The sequence below is a fragment of the Cucurbita pepo genome, unplaced genomic scaffold, assembly GCF_002806865.2.
Source record: "Cucurbita pepo subsp. pepo cultivar mu-cu-16 unplaced genomic scaffold, ASM280686v2 Cp4.1_scaffold000183, whole genome shotgun sequence".
In the NCBI taxonomy this organism is placed as follows: domain Eukaryota; kingdom Viridiplantae; phylum Streptophyta; class Magnoliopsida; order Cucurbitales; family Cucurbitaceae; genus Cucurbita; species Cucurbita pepo.
In genome coordinates, this window is record NW_019646453.1 from 140,098 (window position 1) to 147,132 (window position 7,035).

A 7,035-nucleotide genomic window follows, 5' to 3' on the forward strand; every position below is an offset into this window, starting at 1 on the left:
TTCCTTCGTTCCTAGTGTATAGAACGTTCACCCCCTACTCCACTTTTTCTTTTACTCTTTTCTCCTTTTTCGTTCCTAGTGTATAGAAAGTTCACCCCCCTACTCCACTCTTTTAAAATTCACTCCGTTACTAAACTCTCTTTTAAAATTCACCCTCTTACTCCACTCTTTTCTCCTGTATAGAAAGTTCACCCCCTCCTTCCTTCGTTCCTAGTGTATAGAAAGTTCACCCCCTTATTCCACTCTTCTCTTCCTTTACTCCACTCTTCTTTTCTTCGGTATAGAAAGTTCACCCCTTACTCCACTCTTTTCTCTGGTATAGAAAGTTCACCCCCTCCTTCCTTCGTTCCTAGTGTATAGAAAGTTCACCCCCTTACTCCACTCTTTTCTTCCCTTACTCCACTCTTTTTTCCTGTATAAAAAGTTCACCCCTTACTTCACCCCCTTACTCCATTGTTTTCTACTCCATTATTTTCTCCTTCCTTCGTTCCTAGCCATTAAGTTAGATATGTATAGAAAGTTCACCCTCTTACTCCACTCTTTTCTCGTGTCTAGAAAGTTCACCCCTTACTTCACCCTCTTACTCCACTCTTTTCTACTCCACTCTTTTCTCCTTCCTTCTTTCCTAGCCATCCAGTTAGATATTTATAGAAAGTTCTTTCACCCCCTTACTCCACTCTTTTCTCCTTCCTTAGTTCCTAGCCATCCAGTTAGATAGGTATAGAAAGTTCTTTCACCCCCTTATTCCACTCTTTTCTCCTTCCTTCGTTCCTAGCCATCCAGTTAGATATGTATAGAAAGTTCTTTCACCTAGGGATCATACCTTCTCCTTTCGAGTCACTTCTAGCTACCATTGGATTCTTGGTAGATAGGGTTTCCTAGGCCCATAGGCTAGGATAGGTTGGTTAAACTTTAGCACCTTTCCTATGGAGCAATTTAAAAAAATCCGTTGATTGAGAGATTTAAACTCTCACAAGAAATCCCATGTACTTAGCAAGCACATGCCTTAACCACTCAGCCAAATTAATAAATTTTGATTGATGATCAATGATGGGAGCATCCAAGAGTTGTGTAATTGCAAGGGCTGATAAATCTATATCATTGTCCGAGTTTTATATTTTAATTTCATTTCACAACATTGTATTTGTTTGTAACATTTTTATAACTTCCATGGACATATTGTAAGTTTCAAATTCTTAATGTAAATTTATATTTCTAATATTTTGAATTACTTTTGAGTCACCTATTTTAAAAAATGAATAATATTATCACTATTTACCCTCGAATGTATCTAACGATTCTTAATTCGAATTCTCGAAAAGTGGATCGTTACACAATGAGACAATGAGGCTCCATTATTTGAGTTCTGAATTCAACATTTATAAGATAACTACTCGTCTACTTTTTCTTATTTGAGCTGCTGCCTATTTGGTCTATAACCCAAAATTTTAAGCATATTGAATCAAGTATAAAAGTAATTACCGTTCATACAGAACTTACTCCAAACTAAGATCGAGTCATATATGATCATCTTGTGAAATATTAATCTTCTTTACNCCTTTCATCCTAAACTATTAGAAAAATAAAAAAATATATAAATTTTGATATAAGAATATTACAACAAATAGATAATAAATATATTATAATTTAGAATATATTTTAAAATTATATATATATATATATATATATATATGATCAAAATACCTCAAACATAGTTATAANATTTATGAACATGGATCAAAATAACTCAAACGTAGGTATAAATCATAATTAATAAATCTTTATATTATATAATAAACAATATATTTTAAAATATCTCATATAAAATGTATTAATAATTATATGTTAGTTTAGTTATTGTGTTTTAAAAATAGTATGGAANTTATATTTGGGTGTCTTTAGTATACTTGAATAAAAAAAGTAGCACATTGCTTGAGTATTTAAAAGTATTAAGTATGTAGTCCCACTGTTGGGGTCGAAAATTGCAATTACATGCAATCATAATAGGACCTATCCTTTCACAAATTTTTTCTTTGGTCTCTACTTTTCAATGAATGTAGGGTTAGCTCTATAGTACTTCTCTACACACGACCCATGCACATGCACATTGAATGAATAGGTGGANTTTTTTAAACAAAAAAATTAAAAATAATAAAAATTAAACAAAATAATAAAAAGAAATATATATAACACAATAATATAAACAAAAGCATTCTTTGGACTGGCCTCATTACCACTCTAGCAAATCCATTAATACGAAAGGATTTTTAATATATTTTATATATTTTTATTTGGCTCGGGTCANTAAAAAAAAGAAATTAAAAATAATAAAATAACACAATAATATAAACAAAAGCATTCTTTGGACTGGCCTCTCATTACCACTCTGGCAAACCCATTAATACGAAAGGATTCTTAATACATTTTATATATTTTTATTTGGCTCGGGTCAACTCGAAGGTTTTGCCCATGAACTTGAAACCGAACTANATGAGGTCATGTTACTATTTAGGTCTTCTTACTATTAATACTGACATTACATAATCTCACCTATTCCTCCTAGGACGGAGACATTACTTGAAGTAACTAGGGGTGTACATGGTCCGGGTTGGGTCGGGTTGGGATTTTTTTTTTTTTTTACCGAACCCAAAAGTTCAGGTTGGTTGGATTGGTAACCCAACTCAACCCAATACTTTTCACAACCCAATCCAACCCAACCCTCTATTTTCGGGTTNTTGAAACCGAACTAATTCAGTTCGGGTTCAAAAAAATGAACTCAACCCTACTCGAACTACTAATCCAACCCAACCCAACCCTTATAGTTTGGGTTGGGTTGGTCCTGATTGTTGGGTTGTCGGGTTGAATGTACACCCCTAGAAGTAACTTGTGTAAGCTTGTGAGTGCAACCATCCACCACTATTTGAATGGCGGTGTGACCTTTCGCTATATTCGGTAAACCTAGAAGGAATTCTGTGACATAACCTCAAAACTATTAAACTTCTTGGTACCCTTCGAATTAACGGAAAAGTTGTTTGGACATATGCTTTATGTAAATGTTTGTTGAATCCACCACACCTAAATGGTGGTGAGAATTCTCTTATTTATTATAATCATTTATAAAATAACAGAAATATGATAAATTACAAATAATATGGAAATAACATCAAAGGAAAGACTAAGAAATGAATACAATATATTTGCTTTTAATAAAAAGGCAAATATGGTAAGTCGAATTTGAACGAACGTGAAGTTTGGATCTAAAAAATTCAAATAGAGGTCGAGAAATACTTTTTGTGAAGATGTCAGCAACTTGGAGATGAGAGGGTACATATTGTGTGCAAAGTTTGCCAGCGATAACAAGTTCTCGAATGAAATGATAATCTAGTTCAACATGTTTGGCTCGCTTGTGAGAAACGGGATTAGAGCTCAAAAAAATAGCACTTTTGTTGTCATATAAGAGTAAAGGCTGCTGTGAAATAGGAACCTTGAGGTCATGCAAAAGATGCGTAACCCAAAGAAGTTTAGCAGCAGTTGTGGCAAGAGCACGATACTTAGATTCAAAACTGGAGTGTGAGAAAGTAGGTTGCTTTTTGGCAGTCCAAGAAAAGAGATTGTTACCAAGATAAATAGAATAGCCGGATGTAGAACGACGAGTATCGGGACAATCAGCCCAGTCAGCATCCAAATAAGCGACTAGCGTACTAGGAATAGTGGATGGACGAAAGGTAAGACCAAAGTTGAGTGTTCCATTGACATAGCGAAGAATACGTTTGACAGCAAGAAAGTGATCTACAGTAGGGGCATGCAAGAATTGACTGACAGAATTGACAGCATAGGTAATATCTGGACGCGTAATAGTCAAGTACTGAAGTGCGCCAATAAGAGATCTATAGAGAGTAGGATCAGAGAAAGGAGAACCATCAGCAGTCAGGTGTTGAGAAACAACCATGGGAATGTGGACTGGTTTGTTATCGAGCAACTGAGCACGAGTAAGAATATCTCGATCATATTTTAACTGACTAATAAAGAGAACATCAGGAGTGGGTGAAGCTTCAAGACCAAGAAAGTAACTGAGAGAACCCAAATCTTTGGTAGCAAACTCAGAATGAAGCTTGCGAGTAAAGTTGTCAATAAGAGATGAGTTTTTGCCGGTAACAATAATGTCATCAACATAAAGAAGCAAATTGATAAGGTTAGATTGCTGATGAAAGATAAAAAGGGACGTGTCAGCGCGACTGCAAGAAAACCCAAGTGTGAGAAGAAATGAGCTAAAACGCTGAAATCAGGCACGAGAAGCTTGCTTTAAGCCATAGAGGGCTTTCTTTAATAGACAAACATGAGTGGGAAATTGGGGATCAATATACCTAGGAGGTTGTAACATATGAACACGTTCAATAAGAGTTCCATTGAGAAAAGCATTCTTGACATCAAGTTGTCGAAGAGCCCATTTATTTGTGAGTGCAATAGAAAGCACAACACGGACAGTGGTAACTTTGACAACCGGACTAAAAGTGTCAGTGTAGTCAAGACCAGGAACCTAAGTATAACCTTTGGCAACAAGACAAGCCTTGAAACGCTCGACAGATCCATCAGGCAAATATTTAATACGAAACACCAATTTAGAGCCCATGATGTTTGTGTTGGCATGGTGAGGAACCAAAGTCCAAGTATCATTTTGTTGTAACGCTCGAATTTCTTCATCCATAGCAGCCACCCAAGCAGGATTCTTAGCCGTAAATTTGAATCCTTTTGGCTCAGTGGATGCAAGAAGAGCAGAAAGAAGTCCAGATGAGCCCAAAATACCAAGATTTTGCTGGATGACGAGTCTTGAATATACCAGCTTTGGCTTGTGTGATCATAGGATGAGTGCCCAAAGAAGAGGAATCAACAGTAGGTTCAATAGAGTCGAATTAGAAGTCAAGGGTGGCAAAGTGGAACCTGCAAGAGAAGTATCAACTTGCACAGACTCATCCACAAGGTCAGAACAAATATCACTTGGGGATGAACTGGATCGAGGAATGTGCGATGATGAAGTGGTAGGAGGGGATGAATCAATATGATAAAGATGTGGTTCCAAGAAATTTGAAATAGGAATAGAGGAAAGAGGTTGAGCCTGGGAGCTAGGGATAGCAGGAAAAAATTGAGCATGGCGGGTGATATATAGCTTAGTGGTGTCGGGATCAAGATAGCAGAACCCTTAATGAGCAGGACTATAACCCAAAAAAATACAAGGAATGCTGCAGGGAGAAAGCTTGTTAAGCATATAATCACGCAAATAAGGATAAACACGACAACAAAAGGGATGAAAATTGTCATAATGTGCAGTGTAGCCATAAAGGAGTTCGAAGTGTGACTTAACTCCAAGAAATGGAGTAGGCAACCGGTTGATAATATAAGCTGTAGTGCTAAAGGCGTCAACCAAAAAATGAGGAGAAAGATGAGAGTGAAAGATAAGGGCAAAGCCAGTCTCAGTCACATGACAATGTTTTCTCTCAGCACGATCATTTTGCGCAGGTTTATATGGAGAAGAGAGTTGATGGTGGATGCCAGAATTACGTAAATGAGTTTTGAAACAAGTGCTAGGAAATTCGGTACCTCCATCACTTTGAAATACTTTGATACGAGAAGAATATTGATTTTCAACAAATTTTGAAATTGAAGAAAAATATCAAAAAAATCAGATTTAAATTTTAAAGGGTAAAGCCAAGTGAATCGAGAATAATCATCAATAAAAATAACATAATAAAGAAAACCCGAATTTGATTTGACGGGAGAAGGACCCCAAGGATGAGAATGAATAAGATCTAACACATGAGACGACCTACGTTCATTGCGGTTATAAGGCAATCGATGACATTTCGCAAGCTGACAAGTATTACATAATGATGAAGAAGGCAATAAAGACTTAAGAGAAAGATGATCTTTTCTATTTAAAAAATAAATAACATAATGATTCACATGACCCAGACGAGCATGCCATAAATCATATGAAGCACGTAAAAATTTGTTTTTAANTAAGAGAAAGATGATCTTTTCTATTTAAAAAATAAATAACATAATGATTCACATGACCCAGACGAGCATGCCATATAAAGGAGTTCAAAGGGTGACTTACCTCTAAGAAGTGGAGTGGGCAACTGGTTGATAATAAGCTGCAGTGCTGAAGGCGTCAACCCAAAAACGAGAAGAAAGATGAGAGTGAAAGAGAAGGGCCAAGCCAGTCTCAGTCACATGACGATGTTTTCTCTCAGCACGACCATTTTGAGCAGGTGTATATGGACAAGAGAGTTGATGGTGGATGCCAGAATTACGTAAATGAGTTTTGAAACAAGTACTAGTAAATTCGGTACCACCATCGCTTTGAAATACCTTGATACGAGAAGAATATTGATTTTCCACAAATTTTTTAAATTGAAGAAAAATATCAAAAAAATCATATTGAAATTTTAAAGGGTAAAGCCTAGTGAATCGAGAATAATCATCAATAAAAATAACATAATAAAGGAAACCCGAATTTGATTTGACGGGAGAAGGACCCCAAAGATCACAATGAATAAGATCTAACACATGAGACGACCTACGTTCATTGCGGGAATAAGGCAATCGATGACTTTTCGCAAGCTGACAAGTATTACATAATGATGGAGAAGGCAATAAAGACGTAAGAGAAAGATGACCTTTTTTATTTAAAAAAGAAATAACAGAATGATTCACATGACCCAGACGAGCGTGCCATAAATCATATGAAGCACGTAAAGATTTATTTCTAAGGACTGAAATAAAAGCAGAGTTGCCGCGCTCCAGCACATATAGCCCTCCATCTCTTTTATCGGTTGTCACCACCATTCTTGTTTTACAATTCTGGATAGTAATAAGATTATTAGTAAATGTAACGGAGAGAGAAAAATCAGACGTTAATTTACTTACGGAAAGAAGATTTTTAGTGAGGTGAGGGACCACCAAGACATCTAATAAGTGAATATTTGGAACGGGAGAAAGAGTACCAGTGTGGGTAATGGGTAGGGATGCACCGTT